Source organism: Armigeres subalbatus, chromosome 1 (assembly GCF_024139115.2).
Source record: "Armigeres subalbatus isolate Guangzhou_Male chromosome 1, GZ_Asu_2, whole genome shotgun sequence".
In the NCBI taxonomy this organism is placed as follows: domain Eukaryota; kingdom Metazoa; phylum Arthropoda; class Insecta; order Diptera; family Culicidae; genus Armigeres; species Armigeres subalbatus.
Genome location: NC_085139.1, coordinates 83719889 through 83739304, shown reverse-complemented (window position 1 = coordinate 83739304; position 19416 = coordinate 83719889). Strand labels below are relative to the sequence as shown.

Sequence of the window (19416 nt, the reverse complement as noted above, 5' to 3'; positions counted from 1 at the left end):
CCTGGAGCATATCATAAAACTAATAATAAGAGAATTTAGCTTTGAGGTAACTTGGACTAGATGAAAACTATGATAAAACTCTACAGTTTATGCAAATCCTTGATAAAACTGCAATAAAACTTAAATAAATCAAAATAGAATTCAAAATATTACTTGGGATTGGACTGCTGTCTATTACACAGCACTATGAATTGGTCCTCCAGGGGTCCCGTAAATAAATAGGGGAATCCTTCGCGGATGTTGAAGCAAATCGTTGAGGGATTCCAAAGCAAATCTTCAAAGGATTTCGAAGCAATTCATCAAGGGATTCCGAAGTAAATCGTCGAGGGATTCCGACCTAAGTTTTCGAGGAATTCCAAAGCAAGCCGTCGATGTATTCTGAAGCGAATCGTCAAATGATTCTGTTAAGAATCCTCCAGGGATGTTGAAGTGAATCATCGAAGGATTTCGAAGCAATTCGTCAAGGGATTTCGAAGCAAATCGTCGCGGAATTCCGAAGCTTATCATTGAGGATTTCCACGGCAAGACGTCGAGAGACTCCGAATTAAATATTCAAGGGATTCCGAAGCAAATTGTCGAATTGTTCTGAAAAACATCACCAAGGAATTCAGAAGCAAATCTTCAAACGACTGCGGAGCAATTCTGAAGAAAATCAACGCAAGATTCTGAAGCAAATCCTCCATGGATTATGAAGGGTATCCCCCACCGATTTCCATGGGAATCCTTCAATGGTATCGTTGGGAATCCAGTGTGAATTCTTCTGTATTCCGTTTGGAGGTCTTCGATGATTCTGAAAGGAATTCTTTAGGAATTTCTTCTCGGATTCTGATGAGAATCCTTCTCGAATGCTGATGGGAATTGAGAAGATTATCATATTGCTAGGCAAGCGGAAGTCTGCTGATAAACTGTCATTCCAGTGCGTGATGATTGACCACATATCTTTGACTGCTGGCGAAATAACACGATTGCTCTGATTGATATTTTGGTGGCTCGCCGTTGTTGTTCATATCAAGCTTATTTTAATGCTTTTAAATCAATGAAACGCCTACTTTAAGCGTGCTTACAGCGGCACACTAGGAGTTAACTTTTTGAAATCAGTATGGCGAAAGGCATCTAATGTTCGATTTCTCAATGAATTATTGGCAGTGACTGATTTGCTACTCGCCGCTGCCACATCTAGGCGCTATAGTATATGCGCAAAATAGCCGGCATGAGTTAACCGCCAGAAATTTGTATGGTGAAAGACATCTAACGCGGGTTTTCTCGAAAATTGAAACTTTTCATGAAAAACTATTTGGTACCGGTTATGTAGGAAGGTGTCTGCTACTACGCCTACCAAATATTTTTTCGATGAAGGTGCTTAATTTTAAGAAATCAAACCTTAGATGCCTTTCGCCATACTGATTTCAGAAAGTTAACTCCTAGTGTGCCGCTGTAAGCACACTCAAAGTAGGCGATTCATTTCTCAAATTTCTGGATGTGACAGCGGCGGGTAGCAAATCAGCCACTGCCAATAATTCATTAGATACTGCTTTTTCATAATTAATACCAAATGCAATTTCACTGCCATACAGGAATGTTTCTCAGAAATCAGAAACAAGTTCATTTAGGGGAACTGTTCCGATCTCCATCTCACTGTACATATATCCATCTCATCGCTAAACAAAGAAATACGGCACCAAATTCGTCGCTTCTTTTTGTCAACATGCGTGCTCACTGCTGAAAAAAATCACGAAAATAATAAACAAACCAAATTCCTTTCCATTGCTTTGTTTTCGATGGGATGGAAATAGGAGCTATGAGATGAAATGGCGAACCGTTCCCCTATCTCTCATCTCTCATCTCATTATGATAGCCTGAATATGGGAGACAATTCTTCTGCTTGAAACTTTTTCAGTAATTCATTGATTGATTGAAAATTGATATTTTTTCTAGGGAGGGATAAGCCTCCCCTGGCACCCCTTATTTACGCCAGTGCTATTTTGTAAACTTATTTCTACAATGATTTTTATATCGAGAGATAAACACAAATTCATAACTGTTTAATAATAAGCTGTCTGGCTTTTTTGGAATATTATTCCAATTGAAAAACTCTCATAAATCATGTGAAATATTTCATATAGGATACCAATATTTTCACACAAAAAGCTGCTGCTGCTGTATGTGACAGTTCGTGACAGTATTTGACTGACAGCAGATGACGTTACAACTTTTCCTCTTCGCAAGTCCCGTCCCAGGCACAAACCAAATACAGAATTCCAAAAATATGCGATCGACTGTGGAATATGATCGTTGTTATCTTATAGTGTAGGTACATTTTCATGCAAACGACACTAGCCAATAGTTGTTGTTGTTAATTCCTGCTTCTGTGGATCGTTTCATTTATATGGAAATTTTAAAGAATAACTCGATAGCAAAGTGTCGGTAAATTAAGTCATGGTGCGCCATGGTCATTGATCTAATTTTCAATTTATCCAAGACAGCAGTTAAAGAAATTCTTCAACATTCGTCAAATGCCAAACTGCATTCTCCCTAATCTACAGACCCTAACTCAACTCCTATAAAAATTTCTTGGATCTTGAACGAAAAAATCGAGAAAAAACAATGAACAAACTCTAGATGGATATAAGGATACATTGTAGTTTCCCTTAAACAAATGAAGCGTTTTGATGACTAATTTATTATGTTTTTTAAATGGCTGAGCCTTCATTGATAGGGCAGTTTCTTAGCCTAGTCGTATTACACACGACACTTACAACATTTTCTCTCTTCTAGAGAAAGGCTCGAGCGTCAAATGGAATTAAGGCTTCGATCATCTAACGCTACCATGTGATCGTAAAGTGCTGCAAGAGCTGAAGAGGAAGACAAGGTGACCTCTTTGTTCCGAGCCATCAGCCGGGAGGTCGGAGCAACCGGCCAAACGGTGTTGATGTACCTTGGCGAGATGAAGATTGTTTTGCGAAAGGATCAAAAATGGCTGCTAGCAAATGTATCGAAGACGTCAACGTGTCTCGACTGGAACAGATAGACAATTTTTAAGCGAACATCACATAATATAACAGGATATAATCCAATACTTCCGTGACCGAAACAGAGAAATTCTTGGCCAAGTAAATGCCCGTGCCCACGAAAGAGCAGAAGATCATGCTGACACATTTTCATCGGCCATGGTTAAGGTACACCACCCAACTATCGTAAGGTCACTCGGTACGGCGTCAAAGCATTTATGTAGAAAGCCTTTCAGTTGAAACATTCCTTTCATTCATTCGCATTGCGACCAAAGGTGGTCAGTAGTTATATTCTACCAAAGGATTGCGTATTGAGAAAGATTACGTCAGATGCATTAACCTGTTTGTATGGAATCAAAGCATAAGAATGCATAAAAAGATATTCTGATTGATTCAAATATTCCTTTGTCAAATTTTTCAAGCCCCTCCAGCATATGGATACTTAGCACCCTGATGCAGCATTCATCCGAATCAGGTTAAATCGACATTTCTGGAGATGGTGCGCCGAAAAAAAAACTGGTTTTGTGATACGTTAGAAATGTCTTAGACATCGGACCGGGTGAGTTTGAACCGCCAAAGCACGTGTCGCATTGAAAGGCTTTTGAACCGTACAGCAGACCATTCGATTCACGTCGCGGGAAGTGCGGTGCGTCGCGCTCCAGTCTACTGAATGAAGCAGCTACAATTTGAGTGAACCATAAATTGTTCCGCGAACCGCGAGACAAATGTTTGGATCATATGGAGATGATTTATACGTGTCGCACAATATTTTGCAAACGTCTACCGTTTGGTGGTCCTGGGCCGGACCGCTGTGTACTGTTTACTATTTTTAATTGCGTATTTGGCGCACGATTTGATTGCTTATCGCGCACCGAGCGGAACTACGGCACTGCAATGAGTGGATGCTTATTATTTTTGGCGCACTGGTTTGGGCTGATGTGGTTTCTTGACGCTTCAACTAGTTGGCCTTCGGATTGGATTCACATTGACGGGTAGTTTAGCACATGATGGAGACAGTACAGTGTTTTCGATCAGACAGTCTGTCAAATATTCAGGCTGCATAGCATTGGCAAGCTCAAGGCCAAGGATAGCAACTCCCATTTTAGTCGTAATCGTAAACATGCGATTCGGGCTTTTTTTCGATGTCATACGTGCGCAACGCAAAAAAAAATGCAAAAATGTGAATCAAAACAATATGCTTTCTGATTGCTTTTGTATGATTGATTTAGGTACATGAGGTCAATTCCTGGAGCAGTAGGTTTATGACAACCAAATGCCTTCATAAAGTTTACATGTTATATGACCATAGATCTTCCCTCTCAGACAACTTTCATTCACTCCAAGAACAATAATTTCATAAAGGCGAGGCTGAATCGGAAAAATTTGGAAATATAAATGTTTGTTTGGATATACAAATTTGTTCGATCAATTTACTTTGTCGCAATTTCAATAGAAAGCGTAATAAAAGCGAGCGTCTGCCTCAAAGACTTTTTGCACGGTGACCTAAAAAATTAGATCTAAATTTCATTCCAAAACCTGTGGTTAGACATTTGGTTTGCTGTATTTAAATGTCTCACAAAGAACATGATAGTAGAATTTTAAATTTAATTGTATCTTTTACATTAAAATTAGCAGAAAGCGAATGTATAAGAACACACCTTGTAAAGATGATTTTTTTTTTGGCTACTTTTCTTTCACCTTAAATTAAATTCGCCTTCCGAAAGGTATTGATCACTAACAACAGCCTTGTTTATGCTTGACGACAACAATCGTTCAACTACGAAGGTCACAGTTCGATCGGATCTCGTGTTCAATTTTTATCACTTTGAGCGGTCTCTCAATTTGTTTTGGCGTATTCTCAAAGCACATGGCTGTTATCCAATAAAGGAATATTTTCTTCCAGCATTCCTTTCAGTCTGATGTTTTCCCAACGAGACGGCCATCAATTGAGTGTGCAAAAATTCCCCTTTTGAGAATTCCACCAAATGTGAACTTCGTAATAGCACTGGACAAAAGATGTGAAACGGAACCCGCCCTTAGTCGCGACGTATATCGTCTTTTCAACCCTTTTATTAAAAACAAAAAAATCGCCGTCATACCTTTCAATGAACGATCCGCCACTTGGATAAAGACGAACGAGCAGTTTATCCTTGCTCGATATGTTCTACTGCGTGGTCTTTTCTTCTGACTGTAAAGCACTACGTGTAGAAACTCTTCAGTTTATATCACCGGTTAGGAACCCGTTCTCGCTTCGCGTTCAATTTCACAAATTAACACTTTGAACACTGAATCACAGCGCTTAATTATTCCAGCATCACATTTTCATAAGATTATTGAACCACCATTAGTTTCACTTCGGACGATAAGAAATGAATAAAATTCTTACTCTTCAGCAAAATCCAGCGCACGCGTTTACTGCAACCCGCACGAGATTTCACACGCGCCTTAAAAACTTCGCGCGCCAAACGACGACTAACCAACTGCCCACAACGTGCAATGCTCACTGTACAAGCGACCGTTTTCGAATGGCAGGAACCGCCACATCGGACCATCGAGCAAAGCCTTTTTCCGTCCGTTGCGTCGCAGTCCTCGTGGGCAACACCAGCAGCGCGAGCGTCGAGTCTGAACGGTGACGTACGCGACGTCGATGACGCGTCGACGTCGCGTCGTCGCGCTGAATTCGAAACCATTTAGGTTCCGTTGATGAACTCACGGTGCGGCGGTGGTACGACGTGTGCGACGTGTTCGCTTGGAAACGCGGATGGTGATTTTCGAGCAGAACATCAGCCACGCCAGCAGTCAGCCAGTCAGTGGTCGGCGAAGCGGAGCTCAATTACACTGCACGAAATGATCCGCATGTCTGCGTACGATGAAGCACTTTGATAAAGAAGTGTTCACGCACGATGATAATATCTACTCATTCGGAATTTAGATGGTAGGAGTTCGATTCGACTGGCTAGTTGGATAAATGATGTCCAATTTTCAATTATGTCAATTAAGGTAGGTATAATTCCGCTGGACTTTGCGACTCTACGTAAATCGTATACATACAACTATCTGGATTGCGATTTTTTCCTTGTTCGGATGTGCCACTACGACCAGTTATTATATCTATTGTAGCATTACCCGTATCCTTAGTGTATAAGTGCATGTCGAATCAGACTTTCGATACAGATTTTGTTTTGTTTATCTCATAAGCTTCAGAAGTAATTAAGTATTATGACAAGGTCCCGCTATTTAGACCCTTCGCTGAGAGTTATCTCATTAAAGGCGCGCTCTTATCAATCATAACTTACTCCTGTAATAAGAAAACCCAAACAGTAATACTGTTATTATTATACTTCTATAATAAAATTATTATAGAAGCTGCAACAAAAAAGTGTTTGATGTTCTCTATAATTGGCCGATTGGTCGTTCTTCTAGCTCAATCGAAAGATGATGGTACAAACCCTAGGAACCTTTGGGGCTATCCATATACCACGTGGACAGGTTTTGGTCAGTGTAAGATACCCCCCTTCCCCTGCGTGGACAATTGTTCATATACATTTTCAAAAATTTGTACGAATCATGGACATTTGCCATATCCTCCCTCCCCCCAAAATTGTCCACGTGGTAAATGGATCGCCCCTTTGTAATTTTAATACGTTGTAAAATGACGAAGGGCTAGTTGTCTTGAGTAGAAGTGACGGGCTCTACTTATCTATGTAGTAATATTTACAGTTCGTACCAGACATGTGTGCTGGTTGAAATTTTACCGGTGGCGGCGGTATTCCTAAGAAAGTTGTTCCACGACCTTTTTGAAAATTTCATCAAGAAATTCCTCTGGACTTTCCTACACACATTCCTCTGGAAGAACCTTAACCTCCTCCAGAAATGTCTCCAGGAATTGCTCCTCTTGAAGCTCCTCCAGGAATTCCTCCAGGAGATCCTCCGGAAGTGCCTTTGAGAATTCCTCCGGAAATTCTTTCGGGAATTCATCCGGAAGTTCCTTTGGGAATTGCTCCAGAAGAATCTTCAGGAATTCCCCGGAAGTCTTGCTTTACAAAATGCTCCAGGAATTCCTCCGGCAGATTTTCCAGAAATTCTTCCGATGGTTTCACCAGAAGTTAGTTGAGAAGTTTCTCCAGGAGTTCTTCGGGAAGCTTTTCCAGGAATTCCTCGGAAAGTTCCTTCAAATATTCTCCCCGAGATTCCTACAAAAGTTCCATCAAATTCCTCCAAGCAATCTTTCGACAAGCGATAGCTGGACATTGCTCAGGATGGAGAACTTTCAAGTCGGCCCCTTGCACCACTGGAGGTGTATAGGATCCATAAGTATTCCACAGGATGCTTCTTCAAGAGTTTCTCCAGAAATTCCTTCGGAAGTTCCTCAGAGAGATCGTCCAATTTTTCATCAAGGAATTTCTCCTGAAATTCTCTCTAGAGTTTCCCCGATTATTCCCCAAAAACTCTTCACAAATTACTTCGAAACCTCTCCAGAAATTTATACAGAACTTCTTTCGAACAATCAGGATTTTCGTCTTTCACTCACATGAAAATGTTGATAATTTTATATCATTGCCAAAGTATTGATCTGCTTGGATTTTCATCAGGGCTTGAAACTCGCAGATCGAAACGTTGGCAATGATTTAAAATTATCAGAAAATCATCCTTCCAGATAATCATCCTGAAATCCTTCCATATTCCTCCAAAAAAGCTGCCTGAGAAATCGTTTTGGAATTCTTCGGTAATTCCTTCAGAAGTTCTTCTGGACATTTCTGAACAAATTATTCTGCAATGCACACGAAAATTCCTCTGGACATTATTTAACAAACATTTTCGTTAGAAACTTTTACAAACATTTCTTCCGAAAGTCCCTAAATTTTTTTTTCGTTGAACTTACACCCAAATTCTTCCTCTGGAAATTCTTCCACAAATTCTCATGCCTGCTCTTCCTCCAGTTCCACCAGGAGTCTCAGCGAAAATTACTGGAAGAATACTATTATATACCCCTTTGTAGAGTCCAAGAGAAATTTCTCGTAAAAAAATTCTGAAAGAGTTGTTGAAGAAATTCGAGGATAAATTTGAAAAGAAATATCTGATGGGAATCACTGTCATTTTTTTCAATGAACTCTTGAAAGATGCTTGAGTGGATTTCTCGATTGGCCTCCAGAAGATATTTTCGAAGGAATAACTAAAATATTTTCTGAAACTATCCCAGAAAAAAATCAAGAAGTTGAAGTATTTTAAAAAAATAATTTATAAGAAAATAAAAAATAAGCTCAATCGGATTGTACACAAAGGTGACGTAGGACTACGTGGATATACGAAATAGATGGTATTTGACATCATATTTTGTGTCTCTTCATTAACATTTATATTTCACTCTTTCGAAAATCTCAGTATTAACTCTTTCTTACTCAGCCATGTGTTGTGACATTGCACTTTCTTCTTACACTTTCTATTTACACACTTCCTTCTTTCTTAAAAATGTTCACTTTTTTATCGAACGATAGGGACTCTATCCAATGCACCAAAACACTTCCTAGCACTGATCGGAATTTGAGGATAAAGCTTCTAATGATTATCAGGTGGTATTAGAAATTGATGTCTGCAAGGGCGTAGCCAAGGGGGGACAGGGGGGGCCGTCGCCCCCCCTAAATTGTGGAAAGATTGAACGGGTACTGAAATGAATTCCCTCAAACATGTGCACTTTACGATCCAATCGTATACAGAAATAGGTGGTTGAAATTCAAAAGATTCCCAAAAATTATTAGGGCATCCAGGATCCATAATATATGAAAGTTCAAAACAATTCAAAACATTTCGTGTTCAAAAATTCTTCTTGAAATCCTTCTAGAAGCTCCCCAGGAAACTTCTGAATTCCTCCGGAAAGTTATCCACAAATTCCTCTGATAATCGTTCGAAAATCCTTCTCATGTAAGTCCTCCTTATCTAGAAACCCCCATCAATTTTTTTTTAGGAAATTCACGAGGAAATTCCTTGAAGATATCTTTTCTTCTCTCCAAGATTTACTTCTAAATATTTCTTCGGCTATTATCTCTTCGGGAAAAATCCGGCATTTCCTTCAGGCATGCATTCGAGAGTTCCGTCAAGAATACATACGAAATTTCTTCCCAAAATTCTACCAGAAGTTTCTTCAAAACTTTATGACGGAAATCCTCGATTTAGCTCCATAATTTCACTTGTAAATCTATAAGAAATTCCTTCGGAAATTGTTCTAGGAACTTCTCCGGGCATTCTTCTCGGAACTCTTCCTTTAATTCCTCCGGGATTACTTCCAGGAAATTTTCCATGAATACCTCCAAACATTCAATAGCGAAATCACCTAGCATTCCAATTTGGAATTCTTTTCGCAATTACTTCAGAATATCCTTCAAGAAATCCTCTAAAAATATCTTCATGAATTTCTCCTGGAATTCGTCCAAGTATTTCCCCAGAAATTCTTACAGGTATTTTTTCGGGAGTTTCTTCAGGTACTTCTCCAGGAATTCCTTCAGGAATTTCTCCGGGAGATTTTCCGCGGAAGTGTACTAGAATTCCTTCCGAACTTCACTCGGAATTTACTCGGATATCTGCCAAGAGTTCTCCTAGAAATTTCTTCGGAACAATCCGCAGGGATTTTCTTCAGCAATTCATCTGGGAATACTTTTAGGATGTCATCTGGGAATTTCTGCATTAATTCCTCCTGGTATTTTTCTGGGAATTCTATCAGATATTTTTTCGGAAATTCCTTTAGGAACTTCTCTAAGAATTATTTCAGGACTTCCATGTGGACTTCTCTCAGTGGAAATCTTGAAGTTTCCACCGGAATTCTTTCAGGATTTCATTGCGAATTAATCTAGGAATTCCTCCGAAAATTCCATTGTTGATTTCATTTTCGGTATAATTTCTGTATAAATTTCCGGTGGAATTCCTGGAGAAATTCTTTGAAATTTTCACAAGAAATTATTCGAAACAATTCACGGAAAATTTTATGGAATTTACACCAGAAATTCGAAGATTTTTCGTGAAATTCTCAAAAATGTTTACTGGCAATTCTGCGGAATTTCCACGGAATATTCTTATTCTTAAAAATTATGGGAAACAGCACGAAATTATTTGAATTATTGCAGGGAATTCTGCAGAACTTATAAAGAAACTCGTGAAGATTTTCTTGGAGTAAATAATGGTGGAATTTTCGGATCAATTCCCGGCAAAATTTATGGTGGAATTCCTGAAGACACTGCCGAAAAAGTTGCTGGAGGCATTCCTAAAGAATCCCTAACTTCGTTAATATTTTTCTCACTTTATTTAAAAATATCTGATGAGCAATAAATCACGCATTTTCAAATCCATTATTGTTTAAATCATTATTGTTTCGATTTGGTTTGGATTTGGTTTCATGTGTTAATATTCATGTGTTTTTATAACACTACTATTTAGAAGACCGAAAAAGTTGCCCCCCCTTCTCGAAATCCTGGCTACGCCCATGGATGTCTGTGCTAGGAAAGTGTATCGTGGGGTTAGTGCTTTCACTTCTTCTTCTTCTTCTTATTGGCATTACATCCCCACACTGGGACAGAGCCGCCTCGCAGCTTAGTGTTCGCTAAGCACTTCCACAGTTATTAACTGCGAGGTTTCTAAGCCAGGTTACCATTTTTGCATTCGTATATCATGAGGCTAGCACGATGATACTTTTATGCCCAGGGAAGTCGAGACAATTTCCAATCCGAAAATTGCCTAGACCGACACCGGGAATCGAACCCAGCCACCCTCAGCATGGTCTTGCTTTGTAGCCGCGGGTCTTACCGCACGGCTAAGGAGGGCCCCTAGTGCTTTCACAGTTACTCGATTTCGTACTCAGCACGTAATGGGCTGTCAGATGCAAATTTTATACCATTTTTGATCGATCAGTCATCGATGGATTCGTAAAGCCGAATAGCAGCTTCCAGTTGGATCGAATTTAAGTCTCCAACCATGGGAAAAGGATTAATACGACTCATCAGCCGCATCGCCGCTGAAGCCATTCATCTGGCTTTCAGTGGAGGACATCGGAACCCCAGAAGTCACCATCCTCAAAAATGTCAAAATAGAAAAATAAAAATATGCCGAATCGGAAGCGGCGCGAAACCAAACGCAAATATATTTAATTGTATCGTTCGGTTTCCACCTGCGGTGGAGGCCATTGTGTATCGTTTTCTATGGCACCGGTGGAAAAGTGATAGGAAGTTGAATAATTAATTGCAAACAGTCCTTTTCAGGACTACAATATTCATTCAGGAAGAAGAATTGACCCCTGGGAAAAATTTTAACTCACTTCAACAACGTGTAAAATTAAAGTCCATCGCATCAAACGAATTAACATTCGATTTTCAATTAAATTTGATTGAATTTTACAAGCAAGCACCGTTTAAATTTATTTCGATTTAAAAGAATAGTGAGATCGATTTAATGTTACGTTTATTTGCATGCTCCAAATATGTGCATGAAAATACATTTAAAATCACAACATATTTTTATCTGTGAGTGACAGTTCTTTATTTTCAATAATGCGCCTTTAAGAGCACTAACAGAAGCAAAATTCTTTGGTTTGGTTTCTGTTAAAGATTGGAAATAAAATCGATTAATTCCGGGCCACCATTTTGTGCAAAGGAGTTTGATCCGAGATGAATTTTCTTCAAAGTGCAAAACTCTATCGTTTGGCGAGGACTGACAGTTGCCCTACGGTAGCAGAGTCACAAGCGCGTGTCGAAGGGAGATGATGCATTAAATTTGCAACCATGCTGCGCCGATGCCACCGAAATGGTCCATTTTTGCGATCATCTCTTTCTTTCTAGAAAATGATGGTCCTGAGAAGAAGCATTTTTCCCCAATGCGCCTTTTCCAATAACAAACTGCATCCAAACGCTTGTCGGAACCTTGCGATGAAATTGTCTGACAGCCACTCGATGATTTTTCACTAAGATGCCACCATTTGGAATAAATATTCAGCATTGCCACTTGTGCTGCTGTGTCCGCTCCGTCGCTGTGAGCTGTGAGACCGATCTTAGCGGAGTTCCTATCAAAATGGCTTGCGCGCCTGAAAACAGTTTCTTGTATTTAGTAAATTAATCCCGTTAGCCCCGCCCATTTGTGATCTGATATGGGTGTAAATATAATGTACATCCATAACGATTAATCAAGGGGCGGGGCTAATGGGATTATTTCAATAGATACAATGCTCTCTGGCGCGCGCGAGCCGTTTTGCCAATTCTAAATTTGGTTATGAAACGTTAGTTATTAAAAATGCGTATTATCAGTAACATCAGAAATTTTACCTAGGACGAAGTTTCTTCATATTACAAAACATCATCGCTTGGCATCTACCGGTCCGAGCGACGGTCGTCGAGGGTGGCTGCTGTTGACAGTTTTCACTAAGGTGTCGTTTTTATCGATTTGACTGTCGTCGGCGGAATGTGAACTTTCTGGCAAGAACCTTTGTATTGTTTCTACTAGTCATTGTAAATGAAAAAGATTTATTTCGGTCCACCATTTTATAAAACACAAAGTTGGCTCGACATGAACTTTCTTCAAAGTGAAAAACTTGATATGAGGGAATTTGCGGTTTTTTATCATTTAAAAAATAGCTTTTTATTCGAGGAAAGCAAAATGATCAAACCGAAAATTCCGCCCAATTCTTCAAAAACAAAATGTTTATAGTAATCAGGAGGCGTACACTTTAATAGCTCACGAATAAAGGTGTGCGCTTCCACAGCCGATACGTGTTCATCCATGTCTCGTTGACCAACATTCCCACGTCCCCAAATTGAAAAGAGCTACCCTCGGAAATAAAAAAAGATTTTTCCATCTGAGGTGGTTATTGATTGGAGTTGACTCGATATAGTGTTTATCGGCTTTGCGGACCCCCCTAGAATGCTAAATTTATACTGATCCGAAGTTTCGGTACATTTATTGATCTTTTTCAATCGATTGAAATGATGCAGCGTTTGATAGTCATAAGCGTCCTTCGGTGCTTCAGTTCAGACATTTGTGTATGTCCTGAACATCATCCTATCCTGTATCTGTTATATGCGATTAACTGTAAATTAAAATCCCGCGAAACTTATCTGCGAGGAATTGTTAAAATTTCCGTTGAAATTTCAATTTGTAGAATGGCAAATGTGGGTCAGCGAAATTCGACGCTGTTACGCTGTTAGTGGCGCACACCCGTATTCCTGAGTTAGTAAAGTCGCCTCTTAATTACTATAAACATTTTTTTTGACTAATTGGGCGGAATTTTCGATTTTACAACACTTTTAGAACTGATCATTTTGATTTCCTCGTACAAGTAACCATTTCTTAAAATGATGAAAAAACTTCAAATTCCCCAGTTCCAAAATATGCAAAGCAATCATCATTAGCCCATCCTCTGTTCAACCCAGGGAGAAATGGATCCCCTTTTCCCCATTCAAGAATACAGGCATTTGAAAATAGCAATTTTTTCAAGAAAAACAAAGATATCTCTGGAATCTACCAATGTATTCATTCGGTTGTGTAACCAAAACGTGCGTTTTTTATGCTCTAACACCTCGATAAAAAACAAAACCAAAAAATTACAATCAAAATATAAATTTTTTAGGGTCACCCTAACATTATTTTTTGAAATTATCATAACAAATGATACAAATGACGTGCAACAATGGTTTCTTCAGCAAAGTGCCTCAAAATTAAATAAGGAACAGCTTTCTAGAACAACGTACAATGCTAAAATAAGAGATATAGAATTTATCTCGAAATGTAGTGGGATCACCCTATTGCAACAAACTTCAAAATGAAGCTTAAATAATAAGCTTTGACTTTTCTGAAGACACTTTGTTTCTAAAATATCATCTTCAAGGGAAATAATTTTTTTCCCTCTTAATTTCCCGGCGTGTTATCTGGTTTCGTTCGTCTATGTTACCTTCGTTGCCAAGTTTTTAAGTTTAATCCGAATTTTGTAGTCTTAGTTCTGTTATATCAATACTGGTCTTAAGATTTATTCTTTAATCAAACTATGCCTATGTTTGGGCCTAATGGTGGCCATTGTAGGTCATCTCCTCCTATCAAGTGCCCCCCAGCCTTGGTATATATGACGAGTGAAGAACTGATCCAAAATTCCCAAAAATAAAGATGCCGTTTTATTATGTTATAAAGCACATCGATCGTCCATTTGAGTGGTTGTGCACATTTTAAGAAAATTATTGTTTACCCACTCAGCAGTCGCTGAGTGATGTGCACAAGGTTGACAATAAAAATGACACAAATGGGATTCCACGTTCAGTGCTCACGTATCGAATATTACACCCGCAATGTTTAGGTCATCATTCATTTATTTTCAGACTGAGGCCGAAACGGGCTGTGCAGCACGTGAAAGTTCGCTTTGTTTAGGTCAGCAAAAAAAAACGCTTTAAGTTCATGTTCTACCGAACTTCTTATATCAAAAAATCTAATATCAAAAAAAGAATGTTCGGGATTTGAATGCTGAATCATTCATCACTGCAGCTGGACTATCACAAGCCGGAAAAATCGCAGAACACTGAACACTGTACAGTACCCGATGAGCTTTTCTTGTTTTGTCACGAGAACGCAAAAACTTCTAGAATAAAATGCGTCAATCATGAGACGTAGCCTAAAATGAGGGAAGTTCTACCTAAGTTATTTTTATAGTAGTTAATAGAAAAAATGCCTTTTGGTTAGTACCATAATGGCGGTGGCTATAATTCTGACATAAACTGGTTCTGACGCTCAAATGATTCCGACGCTATGCTTTCAAATTCCAAAAAGAAACCGCTAATTGCAAATACTTAAGATACTACAGCTCAAATAGTACGGCGGCCTAAAGTTTTTTTTTATATATTTGGGTGATCTTTTGTGGCAAAGCTGTATTTTCATCTTCGATTCCTGCTCGAATACGAAACATCCAATTCTTCAAGCTCACACACTTACGCCATGTTTTACAGCCTTCAATGCTACGACGTTGGGACTTCAAAATATGCAATTTGATATGTATTAAGGACAAGCCTACCGGAATCCAAATTTTGATCTGCTCGCGTTTTCAAGGGCACACCACTTAATACGGAAGCAACGCACCACTGTTATGTTCAGTATTTCAGCGTTGCTGCGTTGATTCCCGGAGGCCTGTCCTTAAACTTCAACGGATCCGCATCCTTTCAGTGGCATTCAATTGTTTCTTCAACCAGCAGTAAATAAACAAGCTGGGATACGGTTCAGCGCACAATGGTCGGATTCGTCAAATTTCACGACATAAATCGATAACTCGAAAATCATCAGTGCTAGAGTTTTGACGTCTTCAAAAGAAATGATCTACAAATATTGTGAAAATCCAAAATATGGTATTTGTGTTTCACATAAAATTCTTTATTTTTCGTACAAAACTAATACTATCATCAAACAAAAGTGGACAAAGATGGATAAATGAAATATCATGGATTTGATGAGCCTGAAGGTATACTTTCAGAAAACGATTGAAAATTTTGCTAATATTTGCTGCTAGCTGATGTTGAATGCTCAAAAAAATATAATTTTTTCATGAAAAAACGCTTATAATATGCTTAAAAATGAAGCTATCACAATCTTATGTACCGTGAAGGAATACTAAGACAGTTTTTGAAAAAAATTGAGTTGATGACAGTGGAAGCTAAAAACTATTTTTTTCGGGACCACCCTATCTAAATATAGTAATGTTGTCATAAAACATTACCTATATGGCCACCTTAATGGAAACTCACACCAAAAATTGATATTTTCTTGTAGATCATTTCTTCTGAAGACGTCAAAACTCTAGAACTGATGGTTTTCGAGTTAACGGTTTATGACGTGAAATTTAACGAAACCGACCATTGTGCATCATCGGATAATAGTAAAAGCACAGACAAACATACGTAATAGAAAATACCATCGACCATGACTTTAACGAGCAATTTGAATATGATTGATTGAGCGTTTCACAACTAGAGGCGCTAGCGTCGGAATCCTTCTAGTTTGATATTTCACTCTAGCGCCTTCTGGTGACAATGTCATACGAAACATTGTTTCGTGTAACATGCTCGTAAGATGGTGATAGAGCAGTTGAGTGCTGGATTTTTCAGAAAAATGTTCAAGCTGTTACGTCTGTTTGTCTGTGGTAAAAGAGTGGAAAATTGGTTTACCTGATAGCTATCCCTCAAAACCACAAATGACGAATTTCGCGCCAACTCGACCAGCGGTTGGCAGCACCATCTCAGAATCGAATGAAAATTGGTTGGCATAAAGATATGGTATTTCTAAGCCACTCTGCATACTTAGTTTTTCAAAAATTGTCAAGAGTAACATTTGATGAGGGCCTAATTTTTTTTCATTGATTTTTAATAAATCGATGTAACTCTTAAATGACAAGACCTACGAAAAAGTGTTGTATGGCGGACTGTCGTGAAATTTCCTGAAGTTTTTTGGAAAAATATCCGAAAAATAAAAAACCGATTTCTACACCGAAAAAAAATTAGTTTTAAAAATTAAAATCGATATTACAAAAAAACCTCATCTCAGAAATCGATGAAATTTTTTCTGCGGAAAGGTATTTCAATTATCTAACTTTTCTGGAAATAATGTTCCTGTGACATATTTAAGGAAAAAAAGTTTTTCTAACAAAAACTTTTTTCATGTCCATATTGAGTGAAAATTTATCAGCGTGTTTTATGCATACAGCGCCAAATATAGGTTCAGCAGCCTATCATCAACCAATGACACATTTTGGACGTTTAAAAATTTGTTTAGGAAGCAATTTCTATAACATTAAAGTAGACCATTGTTTGAAAAGGGCGTATATTTTCCTAGATTTCTTATATCAATGTTACACACATTACCAGATTTACAAAATTGTGATGTTTGATGGACTATTGCAAATTTGTCTGAACTGTAAAATCTGAAACATAAAAGAGCGTTTCGTTCACCGAGAAAATAAATCAATAAATATAAAGATTAAAATTGGTTTAGCAAAAAAAAACTCATTAATTTGTAAATTTACTCGAACAATTTGAAGACATTTCTTCATCTGAGTTGGAACATTTTTAGCTAGGATTTCATTATGAGCGATTGGTATAAAATAATGAAACTTTTGTGTGCCAGTTATAGTTTTTACTTTTTTGAATAGTTCATCAAACTCTTCTGCCATTGTTGAGTATTGCTCATTCGAGATATAACAGAAATGTAATTTATAGAGATATTTTTGTCTGATTGTGTTACTGCCCATTCGTACAACTCCCGAGGAGTCTTAATAGTTGTAGTGTGGTGAATAAAGATAGAGAGAGAGAGTGTGTTAGTGTGAGAGTTATGAGTTTAGCGGAATACTGGTAATGAAACTGTAAATTGAAACAAAGAGTCAGTTTGAAATATAGCATTGTACGAAGCGGACGTGAACGGTCGTTTTATTGCGTTACATTGAAATCCCGGGGGGTCGAGATCCTACAATTGGCGCAACCGGTAGGATTAAAAGCAGTAAGTAAAAAAAAATAAAGTGAAATTTGTGATAAATTGTTGAATTCTGGTCAAGTGATAACAAATTGATAAGTTGCGTAATATTGTGTTGATTGAGTCATTTTCCTATCTTTTGTGCTTGGGTGATGCGTGAGCCACATGTTTTCTGGTAAAATGGCCGCCACATGAAATTGATTCGTTTGGCTATTTGAGGGGAGTGAACTACCTATATGTGAAAACAGTTTTGAGAGAGATGGTGTTGCACACATACGACGTGCTTGCAGGTGCGGCTTTGTTTTATTGTGTACTAGCTTTATGTACCCGGCCTTGCTCGGAATTGCCAGTTTGATTCGCAGTTTTTTTTTCACAATCGGAAAATGAATAAACCAATTGGTCAACAGGATAATTGCGTTATCTTATCGATACTTCATCATTTGATCAAAAGAAGGCAGATTTCATTTGAAAACATTGACTGATTTTGGAAAAGGGAGCGAACCCATAATCGCCATATTCCGGGCAAACGTCTATTTCTAAAGAAGGACAAACATCCACCGATGCCTTATTCCGAGCAAACGTCTATTTTTAAAGAAGGGATCACATTCACCATCCAGAAGGAAACACATTAATCATTGCTTTTTACGTTGGGCAAAACCATGATTTCGATAAATGGTTGAATTGATCGATAACTAAACAATACAATAATGGGTTCAGAAGTTAGGCTGGAGCACACACACAAACATACAAACATTGAGTTTTATATATCTCGGCAACTTATTCAAAACGACGTATGTGATTTTGTAAACAAAGATGCATACGTCGATTTGTCAAATATGATGACACTCCCACGCAAACCAATACAACGAACATGTAGCCGAAACCTCCCCTACCTGTATGTGGCGATAGTTTGCGTGGGAGTGCTATCAGATTGCAGAAATCAACGTTTAAATTTTTGTTTACAAAATCACATACGTCACATACGTTGAATAAGTATCCGAGATATATAGATAGCTAATAGCTATATGTATCCGGCTTTGCTAGGGACTGAAAAGTAAATTATAGAATTAAAATGTCCAATGCTGTAGCACGAAACCCACAGAGGTAGATCTACCGCTCATAGAATTGAACCTTTGTATCAATATATTTTTATATCTTTGTTTGGCCCTACCTTTTCAATAAACATCTTCCAAAAATAGAGAATAAGTGTACCAAATCTGGTTGGAATTTATCCTGGGAGTTACACTGAATTGCTCATTTTTAAAGACAACCCTTCCCCCATAACTTTCCCTTTTCCAAAATGACCCTCCCACCTTCTTTGTTATCTTCTCCTTAGAATAGAAAATGTGCACCAAATTTGGCTGAAATTGGTCCTGGGAGTTGGGTGTTACACTGAATTGCTCTTTTTCTAAAGACAACCCTTCCCCTTACCCTCCCCTTTTCCCAATGATCATCCCACCCCTTTGTTATTTTCTCCTTAGGATAGAGAATGTGTACCAAATTTGGATGAAAGCGGTCCAGGGGTTCAAAAGAAACACTGAATTGCCTGTTTTCTGAACAATACCCTCCCCCAGACCCTCCCTCTTTCCCAAATTACACTTCCATGTGATCGACTTCTCTTAGTGAATATGTGTACAATATTTGGTTGATATGGGTACTGGAAGTTGGGAGTAACACTGAATTGCTCGTTTTATAAAGACAACCCCTCCCCCCATACCCTCCCTCTTTTTACAATGACCGCCCCACCCCCATTTGTTATCTTTTCTTTAGGGTAGAGAATGTGTGTATCAAATTTGGTTGAAATCGGTGCAGGGGTTCAGAATTTACTCTAAATTACCCGTTTTCTGAACAATATCCCTCCCTCCAGACCCCTCCCCCTTTCCCAAAATCTCTCATATGATTGTTTCCTTATAGTGAATATGTGTACAAAATTTGGTTGAAA

General features: G+C 38.4%; 1 protein-coding gene across 2 annotated transcripts in view; it reads right to left on the bottom strand.

Moving 5' to 3' along the window:
• The window catches only part of LOC134227699 (large neutral amino acids transporter small subunit 1-like), a 122751-nt gene that overhangs the window by 81033 nt on the left and 22302 nt on the right, over positions 1 to 19416 (bottom strand). Inside the window, exon 1 of one of the 2 annotated variants that reach the window (XR_009983736.1) lies at positions 5108 to 5511. The exons of the other annotated variant lie outside the window; for it this stretch is intronic. The gene's annotated coding sequence lies outside the window, so the exon portion shown is untranslated. Of the gene's footprint in view, positions 1 to 5107; positions 5512 to 19416 lie in introns of those variants that run through there. 2 annotated transcript variants of the gene reach the window in all.